This window comes from Loxodonta africana, chromosome 4 (assembly GCF_030014295.1).
Source record: "Loxodonta africana isolate mLoxAfr1 chromosome 4, mLoxAfr1.hap2, whole genome shotgun sequence".
NCBI lineage: Eukaryota > Metazoa > Chordata > Mammalia > Proboscidea > Elephantidae > Loxodonta > Loxodonta africana.
Genome location: NC_087345.1, coordinates 90,637,590 through 90,658,665, shown reverse-complemented (window position 1 = coordinate 90,658,665; position 21,076 = coordinate 90,637,590). Strand labels below are relative to the sequence as shown.

The window sequence follows — 21,076 nt, the reverse complement described above, 5'->3', positions numbered from 1 at the left end:
CTTGTGTTTCATTGACTATGCAAAGACATTCGACTGTGTGGATCATAACAAATTTTGGATAACATTGCAAAGAGTGGAAATTCTGGAACACTTAATTGTGCTCATGAGGAACTTGTACATAGACCAAGAGGCAGTCATTCAGACAGAACAAGGAAATATTGCATGGTTTAAAGTCAGGAAAGGTGTTCATCAGAGTTGTATCCTTTCACCATACTTATTCAATCTGTATGCTGAGCAAATGATCTGAGAAGCTGGACTATATGAAGAAGAATGGGGCATCAGGATTGGAGGAAGACTCATTAACAGCCTTCGATATGCAGATGACACAACCTTGCTTGCAGAAAGTGAAGAGGACTTGAAGCACTAACTGATGAAAGTCAAGGACTACAGCCTTCAGTATGGATTACACCTCAACATAAAGAAAGCAAAAATCAGCTGAGCCAAGATGGTGGAATAGACAGACACTTCCGGTGAGCCCTCTTTACAACACAGACCTGAAAAAACAAGTGAAACGAGTATATTTGTGACAAGCTGGGAGCCCTGAGCATCAAAGGCAAGCATAGACAATGAATTGAGGGGCAGGGGGAGGAAGAGATCAGTCAGAAGTGGAGAGGAGTTACTGGACCTGAATCGTGGGGAGCCCTCAGGCACCATTCCCGGGGTGGCGGCTGCAGCGGGCTGGTACTAGCATTCAGCCGCAGTTTCCTAAAGGAGAAGCAGCCAGCCACACAGCCTACGTACACCTCTGGAACCTGAGGAGAACGGAGCTCTCAGCAAAAGCTAAGTACTTGCATATATTTTACCATGCCCCCCTGACCCCCAAGCCGGCCTTGGCGGCTGAATCCCTGGGCCTGAGATAGACCCTGGTGAGCACCTAGAGCCATCCTCCCAGCCTTGGGGAAGGAAAAAATTTGCAATTGGGGGGAAAAGATAATTTGCTAGCTCCATTAACCGGGGGAGCTCAGGAAAGAAGCGGCTCCTGTCCAGGCATAAACCATCCATGGACCTTGAGCACCTTTCCCTTCTGCATGGACCTGTGTGAGCCTATTTCAGGAGAATAAGCCCTTGTTGGCAAGCTCCAACCATTTCAGCTGTGTGGTGGAGAGGTGGGTGTTTGATGTTTGACATTGCTTTGCCTATTAAACAAGGTCCTCACCTACCCACATGAGGGACCTAAGGACTGATAGCTCCACTCAGGTCACCCAGCAACCTGCGACAGGGATCCAAAGATAACTGGTACCTCCCAGTCCTTACAACCAAAATCTTTGGGTGCCTATCGTCCCTCTGCAGAACCCCACCCACCAGCATGCTCTAGGGAACAGAGACACGTTTTTCTCAGAGACACCTGGGGGTCAGTTCTCAGCCCCCTGCCTTGTTCAGAGAGTGACCCCCTGCTGCAATCAGATACCGATATATACGCCAATCACCCCTGCCCCTCTAAGACTGTAGGACAGAGCCTATACCACACACTTGATGATCAGCTTCCTGGAAACCTGAGCTGAATTCATACAGGAAAACTGAATGGACTCCTAGACTGATATACCTGATAACAGCTCTAGCCAGCTGGGGACAGGACACCAGAGCTCCAAAGGTGAAAATAATCAAGCTAGCTCACTCAAGCAACCCATAGGGATATACCAAAACAAAACAAAGCAAGCAGCTACAACACAGTAAGCAAGTATAAACAAATACAATAACTTACAGATGGCTCAGAGACAACAGTCAATATCAAGTCACATAAAGAAACAGACCATGATCACCTCAACAGGCTGTCAAAACAAAGAATCCAGGGATCTTTTAGATGAAAGTGCATTCCTGGAATTACGAGATGCAGAATACAAAAGTTTAATATACAGAACCCTTCAAGACATCAGGAAGGAAATGAGGCAATATGCAGAACAAGCCAAGGAACACACAGATAAAGCAACTGAAGAAATTAGAAAGATTATACAGGAACATAATGAAAAGTTTAATAAGCTGGAAAAATCCATAGAGAGCAATCAGAAATTCTGAAGATTAACAATAAAATTACAGAATTAGACAACTCAATAGAAAGTCAGAGGAGCAGAATTGAGCAAGTAGAAGCTAGAATTTCTGAACTTGAAGATATATCATTTGGTACTGATATATTTGAAGAAAAATCAGATAAAAGAATTGAAAAAAAAAGAAGAAACTTTAAGAATCATGTGGGACTCTATCAAGAGAAATAACCTACGAGTGATTGGAGTACCAGAACAGGGAGGGATAACAGAAAATACAGAAAAAATTGTTGAAGATTTGTTCGCAGAAAACTTCCCTGGTATTGTGAAAGATGAGAAGATATCTATCCAAGATGCTCATCGAACTCCACATAAGGTAGATGTTAAAAGAAAGTCACCAAGACATATTATAATCAAGCTTGCCAAAACCAAAGATAAAGAGAGAATTATAAGAGCAGCGAGGGATAAATGAAAAGTCACCTACAAAGGAGAGCCGATAAGAATAAACTCGGACTACTCGGCAGAAACCATGCAGGCAAGAAGGCAATGGGATGACATATTTAAAAAATTGAAGGAAAAAAATTGCCTGCCAAGAATCATATATCCATCAAAACAGTCTCTTAATTAAATATGAAGGTGAAATTAAGACATTTCCAGATAAACACAAGTTGAGGGAATTTGTAAAAACCAAACCAAAACTATAAGAAATACTAAAGAGAGTTCTTTGGTTAGAAAATCAGTAATATCAGGTATCAACCCAAGACAAGAACATGGGGCAGAGCAACCAGAAGTCAACCCAGACAGGGAAATCCAAAAAAGCAAAGCAAGGTTATAAAAAAAAAGCCAAAAACAGGGTAACAGCGATGCTATTATATAAAAAAAGACAATATTAAAATAATAAAGAGGGACTAAGAAATGTAATCATACACCTTCCATATGGAGAAGAAGGTATGGCGATACAAAGAAATAAAAGTTAGTTTTAAATTTAGAAAAATAGGGGTAAATAATAAGGTAAACACAAAGGAGACAAAATATTCTACTCATCAAAATAAAATACAAGGGAAAAATACAGACTCAGCAGAAACAAAATCAACAACAACAAATATGAGGAAAGGACAATATATAAAGAAAATCTACTCAGCACATAAAATCAAGTGGGAGACTTCTAAGTCAATTGGCAAAATAATTCTATTATGAAATCATTCTGCATCCCACTTTGAAATGTGGCGTCTGGGGTCTTAAATGCTAACAAGCGGCCATCTAAGATGCAGCAATTGGTCTCAACCCACCTGGAAAAAAAAACCTGGAGCAAAGGAAAATGAAGAACACCAAGGCCACACGACAACTAAGAGCCCAAGAGACAGAAACGGCCACATGAACCAGAGACCTACATCATCCTGAGACCAGAAGAACTAGTTGGTGCCCGGCCACAATCGATGACTGCCCTGACAGGGAGCACAGCAGAGGACCCCTGAGGGAGCAGGAGATCAGTGGGATGCAGACCCCAAATTCTCATAAAAAGACCAAACTTAATGGTCTGACTGAGACTGGAGGAATCCCGGCGGCCATGCTCCCCAGACCTTCTGTTGGCACAGGACAGGAACCGTCCCCGAAGACAACTCATCGGACATGAAAGGGACTGGTCAGCGGATGGGAGAGAGACGCTGATGAAGAGTGAGCTAATTATATCAGGTGGACACTTGAGAGTGTGTTGGCAACTCTTGTCTGGAGGTGGGATGGGAGGATAGAGAGAGAGGGAAGCCGGCAAAATTGTCAAGAAAGGAGAGACTGAAAGGGCTGACTCAAGAGGGGGAGAGCAAGTGGGAGTAGGGAGTGAGATGTATGTAAACTTATATGTGACAGACTGATTGGATTTGTAAACGTTCACTTGAAGCTTAATAAAAGTTATTTAAAAAAAAAAATCAAGTGGGAAAAAGAAACTGTCAACACATAAAAAAAAGACTTCAAAATGATAGCACTAAATTCATACCTCTCCATAATTACCCTGAATGTAAATGGACTAAATGCACCAATAAAGAAACAGAGAGTGGCAGAATGGATTAAAAAACAAGATCCGTCTATATGCTGCTGCCTACAAGAGACACACTTTAGAGACACAAACAAACTAAAACTCAAAGGATGGAAAAAATATATCAAGCAAAAAAACAATCAAAAAAGAGCAGGAGTGGCAATATTAATTTCTGACAAAATAGACTTTAAAGTTAAATCCATCGGAAAGGATAAGGAAGGATAGTATATAATGATGAAAGGGACAATACACCAAGAAGATATAACCATATTAAATATTTATGCACCCAATGTCAGGGCTGCAAGATGCGGAAAACGAACTCTATCAGCATTGAAAAGTGAGATAGACAGCTCCACAATAATAGTAGGAGACTTCAACATACCACTTTCAGTGAAGGACAGGACATCCAGAAAGAAGCTCAATAAAGACACGGAAGATCTAAATGCCACAATCAACCAAATTGACCTCACAGACATATACAGAACACTCCACCCAACAGCAACCAACTATACTTTCTTTTCTAGTGCCCATGGAACATGCTCTAGAATAGACCACATATTAGGTCATAAAGCAAGCCTTAGCAGACTCCAAAACATTGAAATATTACAAAGCATCTTCTCTGACCATAAGGCCATAAAAGTGGAAATCAGTAACAGGAAAAGCAGGGAAAAGAAATCAAACACTTGGAGACTGAATAATACCCTGCTCAAAAAAGACTGGATTATAGATGACATTAAGGATGGAATAAAGAAATTCATAGAATCCAATAAGAATGAAAACACTTCCTATCAGAACCTTTGGGACACAGCAAAAGCGGTGCTCAGAGGCCAATTTATATCAAGAGATGCACACATCCAAAAAGAAGAAAGGGCCAAAATCAAAGAATTATCCCTACAACTTGAACAAATAGAAAGAGAGCAACAAAGGAAATCCACAGGCACCAGAAGAAAACAAATAATAAAAATTAGAGCTGAACTAAATGAAATAGAAAACAGAAAAACGATTGAAAGAATTAACAAGACCAAAAGCTGGTTTTTTGAAAAAATCAACAAAATTGATAAACCACTGGCCAAACTGACGAAAGAAAAGCAGGAGAGGAAGCAAATAACCCGAATAAGAAATGAGATGGGCAATATTACAACAGACCCAAATGAAATTAAAAGAATCATATCAGATTACTATGAAAAACTATACTCAAACAAATTTGAAAACCTAGAAGAAACGGATGAACTCCTAGAAACACACTACCTACCTAAACTAACACATTCAGAAGTAGAACAACTAAATAGACTCATAACAAAAGAAGAGATTGAAAAGGTAATCAAAAAAACTCCCAACAAAAAAAAAACCCTGGTCCAGACGGCTTCACTGCAGAGTTCTAACAAACTTTTAGAGAAGAGTTAACACCACTACTACTAAAGGTATTTCAGAGCGTAGGAAAAGACAGAATACTACCAAACTCATTCTATGGAGCCACTATAGCCCTGATACCAAAACCAGGTAAAGACACCACAAGAAAAGAAAATTATAGACCTATATCCCTCATGAACTTAGATGTAAAAATCCTCAACAAAATTCTAGCCAATAGAATTCAACAACATATCAAAAAAATAATTCACCATAACCAAGTGGGATTCATACCAGGTATGCAGGGATGGTTCAACATTAGAAAAACAATTAATGTAATCTACCACATAAATAAAACAAAAGACAAGAATCACATGATTTTATCAATTGATGCAGAAAAGGCATTCGACAAAGTTCAACACTCATTCACGATAAAAACTCTCAGCAAAATAGGAATAGGAGGAAAATTCCTCAACATAATAAAGGGCATTTATACAAAGCCAACAGCCAACATCACCCTAAATGGAGAGAGCCTGAAAACATTCCCACTGAGATCGGCAACTAGACGAGGATGCCCTTTATCACCACTCTTATTCAACATTGTGCTGGAAGTCCTAGCCAGAAAATTAGGCTAGATAAAGAAATAAAGGGCATCCAGATTGGCAAGGAAGAAGTAAAAGTATCTCTATTTGCAGATGACATGATCTTATACACAGAAAACCCTAAGGAATCCTCCAGAAAACTACTGAAACTAGTAGAAGAGTTCAGCAGAGTATCGGGATACAAGATAAACATACAAAAATCAGTTGGATTCCTCTACACCAACAAAAAGAACATTGAAGAGGAAATCACCAAATCAATGCCATTTACAGTAGCCACCAAGAAGATAAAATACTTAGGAATAAATCTTACCAGAGATGTAAAAGACTTATACAAAGAAAACTACAGTACACTTCTGCAAGAAACCAAAAGAGACTTATGTAAGTGGAAGAATATACCTTGCTCGTGGATAGTAAGACTTAACATTATAAAAATGTCTATTTTACCAAAAGCGATCTATACATTTAATGCAATTCCGATCCAAATCCTAAGGACATTGTTTAATGAGATGGAGAAACAAATCACCAATTTCATATGGAAGGGAAATAGGCCCCAGATAAATAAGGCATTACTGAAAAAGGAGAACAAAGTGGGAGGCCTTTCTTTACCTGATTTTAGAACCTATTATACCGCCACTGTAGTCAAAACAGCCTGGTACTGGTACAACAACAGATACATGGATCAATGGAACAGAATTGAGAATCCAGACATAAATCCATCCACATATCAGCAGTTGATATTTGACAAAGGCCCTAAAACAGTTAAATGGGGAAAAGACAGTCTTTTTAACAAATGGTGCAGGCATAACTGGATATCCATCTCCAAAAAAATGAAACAAGACCCATACCTCACTCCATGCACAAAAACTAACTCAAAATGGATCAAACACCTAAATATAAAATCTAAAATGATAAAGACCATGGAAGAAAAAATAGGGACAACATTAGGAGCCCTAATACATGGCATAAAGAGTATACAAAACATTATAAAGAATGTAGAAGAAAAACTAGATAACTGGGAGCTCCTAAAAATCAAACACCTATGCTCATCCAAAGACTTCCCTAAAAGAGTAAAAAGACTACCTACGGACTAGGAAAAAGTTTTTAGCTATGACATTTCTGATCAGCGCCTGATCTCTAAAATCTACGTGATACTGCAAAAACTCAACTACAAAAAGACAAATAACCCAGTTAAAAAATGGGTTAAAGATATGAATAGACACTTCACTAAAGAAGACATTCAGGTAGCTAACATATATGAGGAAATGTTCATGATCATTAGCCATTAGAGAAATGCAGATCAAAACTACAATGAGATTTCATCTCTCTCCAACAAGGCTGGCATTAATCCAAAAAACACAAAATAATAGATGTTGGAGAGGCTGTGGAAAGATTGGAACACTTCTACACTGCTGGTGGGAATGTCAAACGGTACAACGACTTTGGAAATCGATTTGGCGTTTCCTTAAAACCTAGAAATAGAACATCATACGATTCAGCAATCCCACTCCTTGGAATATATCCTAGAGAAATAAGAGCCTTTACATGAACAGATATATGCACACCCATGTTTTTTGCAGGACTGTTTAAAATAGCAAAAAGATGGAAGCAACCAAGGTTCCCATCAGCGGATGAATGGATAAATAAATTATGGTATATTCACACAATGGAATACTATGCATTGATAAAGAACAGTGAGGAATCTGTGAAACATTTCATAACACAGAGGAACCTGGAAGGCATTATGCTGAGTGAAATTATTCAGTTGCAAAAGGACAAATATTCTATAAGACCACTATTATAAGAACTTGAGAAATAGTTTGAACTGAGAAGAAAACATTCTTTTGTGGTTATGAGATGGGGGAGGGAGGAAAGGTGGGAGGGGGCATTCACTAATTAGATAGTAGATAAGAACTACATCAGGTGAAGGGAAAGACAGCACACAATACAGGGGAGGTCAGCACAATTGGACTAAACCAAAAGCAAAAAAGTTTCCTGAATAAACTGAGTGCTTCGAAGGCCAGCGTAGCAGGGGCAGAGGTCTGGGGACCATGGTTTCAGGGGACATCTAAGTCAACTGGCATAATAAAATCTATTAAGAAAACATTCTGCATCCCAATTGAAGAGTGGTGCCTGGGGTCTTAAATGCTAGCAAGCAGCCATCTAAGATGCATCAATTGGTCTCAGCCCACCTGGATCAAAGGAGAATGAAGAACACCAAGGACACAAGGCGATTACCAGCCCAAGGGACAGAAAGGGCCACATGAACCAGAGACTATGTCATCCTGAGACCAGAAGAACTAGATGGTGACTGGCTACAACCAATGACTGCCCTGACAGGGAGCACAACAGAGAACCCCTGAGAGAGCAGGAGAGCAGTGGGATGCAGACCCCAAATTCTCATAAGACCAGACTTAATGGTCTGACTGAGACTAGAAGGACCCCGGTGGTCACGGCCCCCAGACCTTCTGTTGCCCCAGGACAGGAACCATTCCCGAAGCCAATTCTTCAGACAGGGATTGGACTGGAGAATGAGTTGGAGAGGGATGCTGGTGAGGAGTGAGCTCCTTGGATCAGGTGGACACTTGAGACTATGTTGGCATCTCCTGCCTGGAGGGGAGATGAGAGGGTGGAGGGGGTTAGAAGCTGGCAAAATGGACACGAAAAGAGAGAGTGGAGGGAGAGAGCAGGCTGTCTCATTAAGGAGAGAGTAATTGGGAGTGTGTACAAGGTATGAATGGGTTTTTGTGTGAGAGACTGACTTGATTTGTAAACTTTCACTTAAAGCACAATAAAAATAAAAAACAAAAAACAAAAATCTTCACAACTTGACCAATAAGCAACATCGTGATAAACAAAGAAAAGATTGAAGTTGTCAAGAGTTTCATTTACTTGGATCTACAATCAACACCCATGGAAGCAGGAAAATCTGGAAAAGACCTCTTTAAAGTGTTAAAAAGCAAAGATATCACTTTAAGGACTAAGGTGCACCTGACCCAAGCCGTGGTGTTTTCAGTCACCTCATATGCATGCGAAAGCTGGACAATGAATAAGGAAAAACAAAGAAGAATTGATGTCTTTGAATTATGGTGTTGGTGAAGAATATTGCATATATCATGGACTGTCAAAAGAACAAGCATATCTGTCTTGGAAGAAGTACTGCTAGAATGCTCCTTAGAGGCAAGGATGGCGAGACTTCGTCTCACATACTTTGGACAAGTTAACAGGAGGGACCAGTCCCTGGAGAAGAGCATCATGCTTGGTAAAGTAGAGGGTCGCAAAAGAGAGGAAGACCCTCAATGAGGTGGATTGACAATGGCTGCAACAATGGGCTCAAGTATAACGACAATTATGAGGATGGTGCAGGACACGGCAGTGTTTTGTTCTATTGTACATAGGGTCCCTATGAGTCAGAACTGACTGGATGGCACCTAACAACAAGGGTGTTGGAAAGACACTAGGTGTCATAAACGGTTTGTGCTCAACTGCTAACCTAAAGGTTGGCGGTTCAAACCCACCCAGCAGTACCACAGAAGAAAAGGCCTGGTGATCTGCTTTAATTTATATTACAGCCAAGAAAACCCTATGGAGCAGTTCCACTCTGTAACATGTGGGGTCGCCATGAGTCAGAATTGACTCAAGGGCAACTAATAGCAACATAGGTCTTGGGGCCATGCAACCTGAACAAAAGTGTCGATGGAGCCAACCCATGGCTTTCTTTATATGTGGTTTCCACTAGAAAGCTTTATTTACTTGTTTCTGGTGTTTGGGCAGGAGCCTTGATAGCTCCTTGATGAGCTTGGCTGAACCATGAAGTTTGGTCTGGGGTTGAGGATATGCAAGAATGACCACTTGGATCCTGTTCAAAGTTGCTTTCAGTTTGGTTTATTCCCAAAACAGCTGAAAGCAGTGCAAAGAGCAGAAAAGAGACAAGAGTACATACAGGGGTGTGTTGCTGCTCCCCATGGCCTCTCGCATCAACTCACAGAGAAGCACCCTCCAAAGTTTGACAATACTGACGGTGGATGGGGAACAAGATGTTTGCCAGACTGGAGTTGCACAGAACTACAGGTTCACTGCCCTCTATACCTTAGCTATACTATATCCAGAAGCAACACAAACATTCACAAGGCAATTACTCTGCTGCTTGAGTCATGTCTAAAGTCCAGATTCCAAGCTTTCCAATTCTTCTTGTGCCAGCCTTGGGACAATCGTCCCTTATCTGCTCCTGTGCTTCAGACAGGGAACTTGTTAGCCCAGGAGTAGCTGCGTGTGAATTATTAAAAGGCACGCCTTCCTCCAGGCAGATGCAGACCTGAACCAGCACTCTTGGCTTGGCAAGCTGAGCATGCTCCTTTCAGCCAGGCGCTCTTGGGGAGGGCACAAGCGGCAAAACCGCATGTGGCAGCCATGGCTGCGAGCCTTGGAGTTTCCATTTCTGCCCACTTAGTGGCTCTCTGTGTCCCGCCCAGGTTTGGACAGGGCCTGACACAGTGATCTCTGCCTTAGGAGAGGCAAGGAGAGTGGGATTTCTTCAGGGCGAAGCCAGGCTTATGGGCAAATTACAGGAATCATACTGCTTAGCCATAGTTTCTGCTTGCTGCACACCAACAGAATAGACACAAGCATGATGTCAGCTACATGAAGGGGACTGATTACTGTTTGGAACCAGGGGCTGCCTGGTGGACAGAAAATTGTCAGTCTGTGGAAGTTGACTGCAACCAAATGTAGGAGGAACTGGGGAGCCTGACTGTCTGTACAGGACAGGCAGAGATTGGGACAAGACCAGTCAGATATAAAAACAAAACAAAACAAAACAAAAAAACCAAACCCACTGCTGTAGAGTTGATTTCAACTCAGGGCTATCCTATATGACAGAGTAGAACTGCCCCATAGGGTTTCCAAGGCTGTAAATCTTTACGGAAGCAGATTGCCACATCTTTCTCCTGAAGCAGCTGGTGGGTTAAAACCAACGACCTTTCGGTTAGCAGCCCAGCACATAACCATTGCATCACCAGGGCTTCAATGTTAAATATAAAGAACCTGCTTTTATCTTTATTCAGTGTCTCTTTAAGCAACTACTTTCCTTTGATTCTTAGTCCAGAATTTGAGGTTCAGATGAGGCTGACCTCACTCCCCAGAAGCAGGGTGGCTCTATGACCCCTTGGCGACAGTGATTGGTTTAGGGTCAGGAACCTAACTCAAACCAGGCCAGTCAGAGCCTTCCCTGGGGCATTTGCTGGAACTGGCAAGAACGATGCACCAGCTCCCCCTCCCTCTCACCACCATTCTACTACCAGTGGAATCATTTGGCTGGGAAGGTGATGTAAGTTTAGAGTTACTGGTGGCCATCTTCGCTATTATTTAAGAAAGAAGAGTCAACCTGAGCATAAAGCCAACACGGAGAAAGCAGAGGAGGTAGAGAGTGAGAAGACCCCAATGATATCTTTTGGACTCCTAGATCCTGCTGTACCTAAAGTCATTTACTCCTAGACTTCTCCTCTCTTTCACCCCCTCTCCCCTTCCCTCCTTTCCTTTCTCTTTCTTCCTTCCCCACCTCTCCCCTTCTGTCCTCTCCTCTCCTCTTCTCCCCTCTCTTCTTTTTTTTTTCCTCCCCTGCTCCACCCATCACCCTCTTTCTTTTTTTTTTTCTTGTCTTGGCTAAAACTTGAGTGTGTCTTGTCACTTGCAGCCAAAGGATCAGGTCAATAAATAATATGATACACTGAACTGACTTATCGCTATAGGGGTGTTGGTGAAAGGACTGTCTATGTTCCTTTAAATCTAGTTGGGAGGTTTGCTGCCAAGGAGGAAGCAGAGGGAAGCCTCCAAGAAAAACTTAGGAAATGATGCCTTGACTCCCCAGGTGTCATGGATTGAATTATGTTCCCCCAAAATGTGTGTATCAGTTTGGCTGGGCCATGATTCCCAGTATTGTGTGATTTTCCTATATGTTGTAAATCCTGCCTCTAAGATGTTAATAAGGGAGGATGGGTGGCAGTTGTGATAGTGAGGCAGGATTGGATTGTGTCTTGAGGCAATCTCTCGATATATAAAAGAAAGACTCAAGCAGAGAAACAGGGGGACCTCATACCACCAAGAAAGCAGCACGAGGAGCAGAGCATGTCCTTTGGGCCTGGGGTCTCTGCACCTGAGAAGGTCCTTGACCAAAGACCTTGCTCCAGAGCCGACAGAGAGAGAAAGCCTTTCCCTGGAGCTGACACCTTGAATTTGGACTTTTAGCCTACTTTACTGTGAGAAAATAAATTTCTCTTTGTTAAAGCCATCCACTTGTGGTATTTCTGGTATGGCAGCACTAGATAACTAAGACACCAGAGAATAGGAAAAGGGAGTTGAGTGGTGACTGACTGGGAATATGGGGACATATTGAACCACCCATCCTTCTAAGGTCTTATCTTCTGTAATGCCCTTGAGTCAGGTACTTCCCCAGGTAGGTCTTGGAGGTAGATGCGAGAGCGGGGGAAATGAAAGACTTTCCCTTGGAAGAGGAGGTGACCTAAAGACCAGAGAGGCAAGAGGCTAGTCCAGCATCTGACCCATCTCTAAGATCTTTTAGAGCATGCTACACCTCAATTCCTTCAGGTGCTGAGTGAGCCTCAGAGAGCACCCTTTTTCCACTGCGTTGCAAACTCAGGCTCAGGCGTGCAGATGGGTGCTCTATGGCCAGCCATGTCCTTCAGGTTTGCTTTGGAGAGGTTGCCTTTAAGTTCTCCAGTGGGGTCCCTTGTTCTATATAAATAGTGTTGCTATAATCCCCCTTGGTGCACTTCTCTGACCATTTTTCTGACAGTTAACTTCCTTAAGTTGAATTCGCTGGGTCAAAGGCTATGAATGTTATTGAAGTTTTTGATTCATATTCCAGGATATTATCCATTACTAGAAAAGAGATTTAAAGTGTTCCAGCCCTTCTCAACTAAGAGAGGGCTGATTGTCAAATAACTCATGGCAAGAGGTGGCCTGTTTTTCAGAAAGGCAGAGTCATGTCACACTGTCTATTACAAACGGAATTAAGACCATAAAATGTGGTGTGGGTGCAGTAGATCACATGGCATTAAATAAATTGGACTGTCTGGTTCTCTGGAGATACACGGGCCAAAAGGCCCCAGGGAGGCGTAATGGGGTTACAGGGTGTTCCTACCCTTGAAAGTAGGAAGTGTGGCTGCAGCAGCTGCAGTTGCATTTACTGAGGTCGACTTCTGTGTGGATGAGGTTAGGACCAGAGGAGGGCAAAGAACTAGCATTTCTTTCTCAGGGAACTCTTTGTCTAATGAGGGAGATCACCAGCTCCAAAGAAGATTATCCCAGGAGACAGATTTTGGCCCTGTGTAAGGAAAGACACTCTAATATTCTATTTGTAGCTGGAAAGGGTAAAGCATTTGAAAGCACTGTGGAAACTGTAAAGCACTATTGGTGTGGGGTGCAGTGCTAGGTCCCAGGGAGTCAGAGATCAAAGACATGGTCCCTACCCGTAGGAGGCTCACAGTCTACTGAAGAGTCAGTCTAAAGTGTGATGAGAGCTTCAGCAGAAGAATGTATGTAGGAGGCCCAGAGACAGCACAAAGGAGGGAGTGATTAACTTCACTAACTGGAGGAAGTGGTGCTTTAGGATTTAGAAGAGGTGACATGACCTGGTTTGTGAAGAATGAATAGAAGTTTGCCAGGTGGGTAAGTGGGAGAGATGCAGGTAGAGTGAAGATCATATGTGTGACCTGGATAGCTCCTACAATTTGGGGTTCAAATAACATGTCCCAGCTGGTCCCTGGAATTTAGCACTCCTGGCCCCACATGCAGTGATAGCCAGTCTAGAAGTCCAGTCTGTTGCCCTCTAAGGCTCCACCCTCTCCTCAGGGTCCCAGGGGCTTACTAGTGTGGAGAGGAAGAAGCTAGTCTGGCTTGGTCCTGGCTCAGTGGGCTCACTGAAACAGAGGGCTGTGGTTAATGAGGAGCTAGCCTAGGACAGTGAGGACTCAGGGTGGAAGCGGGCAAAGTTCAAGGCATGCGAGAGGACGAGGGCACTGGCTGGCGTGATGTCTTGCCCTGAGGGTGTGTCTCTTAAATGTGGGCTCCTTAGTCTCTGGAAAGTACACTCTTAACTGAATTGGTCAGCATTCCCTGTTTAAAGCTCGTTTGGTAGCAGAAATGCAAATAGAAACCTGTACACCATTGTTCATTGTAGCACCTTTCACAATAGACAAAAGGTGGAAACAGCCGAAATGTCCATGAACAGGAAAACAGATTTAAAAAATGTGGTATATAAATACAGTAGAATATTACTCACCCGTAAAGAAAGATGAAGTTTTGATACATTCTACAGGAGCCCTGGTGGTGCGGTGGTTAAAGCGCTCCACTGCTAACCAAAAAGTCATCAATTTGAACCCACCAGCCGCTGTGTGGGAGAAAGTTGTGGCAGCCTGCTTCCATAAACATGTACAGCCTTGGACCTATGGGGCAGTTCTACTCTGTCCTACAGGGTCGCTGATGAGTCAGAATTGACTCAATGGCAGTGCGTTTCTTTTTGGTTGGATACAGTCAACGGCATGGATGAACCTTGAAAACATGTTGAATGATGTAAGTCAGTCAAAAAAGGAGAAATATGACCTCACTTATATGAGATAGGAGCCTGGGTGGCACGGTAGTTAAGCATTAGGCTGCCAACCAAAAGGTCAGCAGTTTGAATCCACCAGCCACTCCTTGGAAACCGTATGGGGCAGTTCTACTCTCTCCTGTAGTGTTGTGATTAGTTGGAATCTACTCGCTGGCAATGAGTTTCATAGGAGATAAGCAAATGTATAGAAAAAACATATTGCCTTTGAGTCCAACTCATAGTGGCCCTATGGGACACAGCAGAACTGCCCTACAGGGTTTCCAAGGAGCAGCTGTGGATTTGAACTGCTGATCCTTTGGTTAGCAGCCAAGCTCTTGACCACTGTGCCACCAGGGCTCCAATGTATAGAAAGCAAAGTTTATTAGTGGCTAGCAGGGGTGGGAGGGAGAGAAAAGGGGGAAGTTTTTGCTTGGGGTGGGGGCACTGGGTTTATATTAATGGGGTGGAATAATTAGGAAAAAGATAGGGAGGGGGTTGCACAACGTGAAGAATATGATCAATGTCACTGAATTGTACATGTAGAAACCGTTGAATTGGTGAATGTTTTATGGAATATATTTTCACTACACACACACACAGACATACACACACACAACTAGAAAAAAATATTTTGGTTTTTTCCAACAGGCCACTTCACCAGTACTGAGCTGTCTGCTCTGGTGGTGGTGAGAGCACAAATTCTGTCACAGACAGGTGACGGCTGAACTTTGAGATACTGAGGACCAACACTCCTGTACTGCTCAGGCGTGGCACTTCAGGAACGTGGTATTTAACTCTCTCTGCTTGAGGACACAAGGCTGCTCAAGATTGTAGCTGCAGGAAGGCATGGCCTACAGGACACTGGAGCTCTGCCCATGCTCACTTGGTGTTAAACAAGGATTGTTTAATGGAGGTTGAGTCCCCACTTCCCAGCTGTCAAGGGAGCTTGAGCTGGTCCCTTGTCCCTCAAGGAAAGATGAACCCCCAGTGTAATGCTCTTTCCACAGCATTTTCCATCTAGAATATTTATTTCACTTGTTAATATTGAAATCTTTGGTCCATCTGGGATTTATTTTGGTGTAAGGTGTGAGGAAGGGGTCTAAATAGCTCCTCAGTTTTATTTTTTCAGAATTGTCCTGGGTATTTTTCCTTTCTCATTAAAAAACTAGAAACAAAACCAACAAACAAACAACAGCAAACACCTCTTGGAAATGTTATTAGGATGTTCTGAAATTTATAGGTGAGTAGAAGAAGAATTAACGTCTTTAACAAAACTGAGTTTTTCCCACTAGAGGACAGAGGGAAATTTTCCATGTATTCAAGGCTTCTTTTGTGCCCCTCGGAAGCCCTGGTGACATAGTGGTTAGGTGCTATGGCTGCTAACCAAGAGGTCGGCAGTTCGAATCCGCCAGGTGCTCCTTGGAAACTCTATCAGGCAGTTCTATTCTGTCCCATAGGGTCGCTATGAGTCGGAATCAACTTGACGGCAGTGTGTTTGGTTTTGGTTTTGTGCCCCTCGGTAGTATGTTAATGATTTTTTCACGTAGTTTTTGCATATTACTTGCTGTTTGCTAGGTCTTTTATGTTTTCACTTGCTACCATAACAGGAATCTTCCCTCTCATCCTATTAGCTAAACACCTGTGCTTTGCGTTATAAGGAAAGCTATTGATTTTTACGTAATAATCGTGTGCCCAGTCACTTTTCTGAATTGTCTTACTGTTTGTAATAGTTTTCAGTTGATTCTTTTTATGTTCCTAGTCATATAATTTAATATCTTCCTGACTAGTTTTTATATATATTTTTTTCTGTTATCAAGTTCTATTGGTTAATTCCCTTCCTAACAATTAAGTAATCGTAGTGACGGTTGTCCTCCTTAACTAGTTTCTGATTTTGCTGGGAATACTTCTAGTGTTTTCCTATTAAGAATGATGCTGGCTTTGATTGTTCTGGGTACAGTCATCCGTGAATGCATCTGGGGTTGAATTTGTTCATTTATTTATTGGAGGGTGTTTCTTTGAAAATTTCTCCCTTTCCCCCATAGAAAATTCTCGTTTAACAATGCTGTTTTTTTTTTTTTAATAGAGAATTATCCGTTTAGCCGACTTTTTCAAAGTGACTTACACAGAGTTGAACAAAAGGATTCTTTTACCATCATGCTTCCCCACACCATGATTTGGTGAGCTGATAGTTTATTTTTTTTCTCTGAAGAATTAGTTCTTGGATGTATTTATAAGCTCTATTGTTCTTCTGTTTTATAAGTGAATACTTTCTACTTTTACCTTTAAAAAGTCATTCTTTAGATTTTTTGTGGCTCTTTTCCTAACTTCTTTGGGTTGGATGCTTAATCCATTTATTTTTATTCTCCTATTTGCTTAAATCTATAGAAAATTTTTGGTTCTAGTCTTACATAATTTCAGTTTTGTCTTCCTTTTCTTATGAAAGAGTTGCTTAAGAGTTTTAAAAAATATCAGGTAGTAGAGTTTTTTTTTAATTTTTAAAATAATTTTGTCACTGATTTTAAGTTTTATTATATTATGATAACAGAATGTCTGTTACTCCGTAGAATTTATCATCTTTTGTTTTTGCCTAATAATCAATTTCGGTCAAATATTTCATGGGCCCTTGAAAAGATGTATTATTATTATTTTTTTTTTTGCAAGGAATAGAGTTTAACACATATAAATTAGATCAATCATATTAACTATGTTACTCAGGTCTGTATCTTATTTTTTGTCATGGTCTCTCACGGGTTGAGAGAGGTAAAATAAATTCTTCTCATAATAATGTGTGTATCGATTTTTTTCTTGTATTTCCAATAAATTTTCCTTTGTATATTTGTTGCTATTTTATCTGGTTGCATAGGTATTTGTTAGATCTTCATTGTAAACTTTTTTTTTATCATAAAGTGCTTATCTTTGTGTACTTAAATAATATTTGGCTTGAAATCAATATTGCCAGAAAGTAAGGCCATACTCCTACTTTCTTTTTTTTTGCTTTTACCTGGTATACTTTTGCCCATCTTTTATCTTTCAAATTTTCTGAGTCACCTTGCTTTAGACATGTCTCATATCCTGGAGACAATCTGTATTTTTGGCATTTGGCCAGCTTGAGGCAGGGATGTCCTGAAGTTGTGCCCAGTGGCTTGGGAATTAGCCTGTCGGAGAGAGGTTTTTTTGTTTGTTTTTTTTATTATTTGTGTTTTTGAAAATGTCTATTTCACTTTTATCCCTTCCTTACCTTTTCTGGTCCTTTATTTCCTAACTTTTAATTATAAAAAATTTCAGCCATAGAAGATATAAAACAAGGATAATGAACACCTGTAAAGCCTCCACTAGATTCCACAATTGTTAATATTTTGCTACATTTGCTTTATTTATCATTATATATCTGTCATTTACCTACCTATCTCTTTCTATACCTATATTGCTTTATCATTTGAAAGTAAGTTGCAGACATTATGATATCACCCCTAAACACTGCAGGAGCGTGCATCTCCTAAGACTTAGAATCATCTTCTACATAACCACAATCCTATTATTACATAGCAAAATTAACAAAAGTGGAAATCTTTTTAAATTCTGTATTCCCTTGCTGGAAGCTCTCTTAGTAGTTTAGAATCATTCTGATGCGGGTGGCTTGCTAGAGACAGTAATCCCATCCTGATTATGCCTTATCTCAGGAAAGAATTCCAGTAGACAAGAGCAAGGGAGGATACCATAATTGGCTGCAAGTATTTGAAGGGCAGTCATGTGGAAGAGTACCTAGACTTTCCCTTTGGAGGCCCAGAGGAGAACACTTAGAGTCAAGAGCAGAAGTTCTAAGTGCACAAACTGAACATGGCTCACAGTGGAATGGGGCTCCTAACTTCATTCATAGGTGAGTTTCCCGTTACTGGAGGTTCAAGGAAAATTGGATGACCCCTTCTCTGGGGTGCTGAGGAGGGGAGTCAGACTCCTAAATTCCTTCCAACAATATGGACAAGAAGTCTGGGAGAAACTCAAACTAATACACAGGTTATAATCAAATTAAAATGTCTCTAGTCCATTTTGGGACTTCCTGGGTGGTGCAAATGATTTAGTGGCCGGCTACTAACAGAAAGGTTGGTGGTTTGAATACCAGAGAGGCTCCTTGGAGGAAAGCTCTGGAGATGCACTTTCAAAAGATCATAGCCATTGGAAACCTATGGAGCGCAGTCCTACTCTGAAACACATGACTCACTGGCAACTAGCTCAGTCCATTTTTCCTACCCCAAACAAACCTGATTTTTCCTATACCTGTTTTAAGCTGGATTTTTTTCCCTCTGCTTTTAATTGGCTACCTAATTTCTTTTTGGCCTAATAATCAATTTTGGTGTATATTCCATGGGCCTTTGAAAAGATGTGTTCTTTGTTTTCAAGCGATAGAGTTTAATATATAATCTCATAGCCCTGGTTATTCTTGGTAAATCTAGCAAATACTCTTTCTTATATTTTCTGTTGGTTTACAGAAAGGACCAGAGAACTCAGCATTCTTTAAAGTGGATGCTGGACTTTTCAATTTGACAAAAGATGAGAGGTAAGAAAAGATACACCAGTGAAATAATTCAAATTCTATGTCTATTCCCTTTGCTCCAGCCCAAATGTTTGAATGGGATTCTTTTCTTTTTCATCAACTGTAAAATAAAAGGCCTCAAGGGGTATATCCTGGGAAGTAAGAGTATCTTGGATTGAATTTATATCTATGCTAGATAACATTGTTCTAGAGATGGAAGCAGTAATAATTATTTTCCAAACTTTATGGGAGTTTGCTTAGTAAACTAATGAATGGGTATCACAGAAAAGCATTTCAAAGTAGATGTTACATGAAACCGTCATCTGCTGGGAAGGGTAACAAAGGGGAAAACCCTGGGCTTTTGCTATGGGACGTTAATGTGAGTTCTAAAGGAGATTCACATTTTCACTATTCCGTTGAAGACAATTCAATTTTATGCAAAAAATGACTGAATGTAATTATATTTCTAGAAAGCCACAGAGTGGAGTGGGAAGCATCAGTAGTTCTTGCACCAGTTCTTCTATTAACTGGCCTGGGTAAGTCCTTATGCCTGGTCACAGTTTCCTAGTCTATAAAACATTCAGTCTACATTTATAGACCTGTTGAAGACAAATGAGATAATGGAGGTTTTTAAAAGTTAAGAGTATACAGAATTATACAAATGTGAGGTATTGAATTTGCTGCCACTTTAAAGATACCCCAGGCCTATTCGCTAAAAGTGAAGTTAGGACTTCTCTACTTAGTACAACAAGGCTAAGAAATCTTATCTCCAAGTACATAAGATATGGAGTGAAAGCACTCTCTACAGACCTGATTTCAGTGCAAGGTTAGGTCTGATTAGAAATAGATAAGATAAATTTATTTTGTTAATGCAAATGTGTCCAGATCTGGTATCAAGAAGTTGGCAAGTCCTTGGTTAACACCTCTGTTTGTTTAAATTCCTGAATGGCTTCCTGTATGGGTCTGGAAGGCCCCCCTAATCTTATTCCTCAAAGGCCTATTCTTTACTTGCATATGACAACAATTTTTTTACAGCTTAGTTTTCTATTTTGTTCTGCTCCCTTCTAAAGTTCCTTTTTTCTACCTCCGCTTCTGTCCAAATGTCCAGAGAAAGTAAAAACTAGGTTTTTGCTATTTTATTTGTATTCTCTCTACCAGAGCCTCACTTAGTCTTGAGCAAGACAAAAATGAGTACATTACAAGGAGGGTCTTCAGATGCTGCTGCTAATGACAGATTGTCTAAGCTATCTAGTGCTGCTGTACAGAAATATCACAAATTCGTGGCTTTAACAAACAGGAACTTACTTTCCCACAGCTTAGAAGGCTAAAAGTTTGAATTCAGAGTGCTGACTCTGGGGAAAGGCTTTCTCTCTCTTTCACCTCTGGGGGAAGGCTCTTTCTTGTCTCTTTTGAGCTTCTGCTCCTGGGTGATCTTGTGGCTTGGCATCTCTCTTCCCCCATCTCTGCTTCCTCCTTGTTTGTTTCATCTCTTTTATATCTCAAAAGGGATTGACTTAAGACACACCCTACATTAATACAGTACTGTCTCATTAACATAACACAGAAAACCCATTCCCACATGGGATTATAACCACAGGTGTATATATATATATATATATATATATATATATATATATATATATATATATATATATAAACAACCTGTTGCCATCAAGTAGATTCTGACTCATAGTGACCCTGTAAGACAGAGTAGAACTGCCCCATAGGGTTTCCAAGTCTGTGAATCTTTACAGAAGCAGACTGCCACGTCTTTCTCCCACGGAGTGGCTGGAGGATTCAAATCTCAAACCTTTCGGTTAGCAGTGGAGTGTTTAACCACTGCACCACCAGGGACCCTCACCACAGGTATAGGGGTTCAGGGACAAATTACCCAAAAAGCAAGGTATGCATGGGCTTACTTATGTTTATTTACTAATCTGTAGTGCACAGTTTCATCTGTTTTCACCATACAAAGTGTGCTTACTG

General features: G+C 41.0%; 1 protein-coding gene across 4 annotated transcripts in view; it reads left to right on the top strand.

The window, feature by feature from the left end:
* The window catches only part of SLC4A8 (solute carrier family 4 member 8), a 146,682-nt gene that overhangs the window by 13,081 nt on the left and 112,525 nt on the right, over window positions 1-21,076 (top strand). The window contains exons 3-7 of one of the 4 annotated variants that reach the window (XR_010321850.1): window positions 15,208-15,799; window positions 16,643-16,736; window positions 18,240-18,436; window positions 19,047-19,114; window positions 19,561-19,626. The gene's annotated coding sequence lies outside the window, so the exon portion shown is untranslated. Of the gene's footprint in view, window positions 1-15,207; window positions 15,800-16,642; window positions 16,737-18,239; window positions 18,437-19,046; window positions 19,115-19,560; window positions 19,627-21,076 lie in introns of those variants that run through there. The other 3 variants (XR_010321848.1, XR_010321849.1, XM_023556485.2) reach the window with 3 other exon arrangements.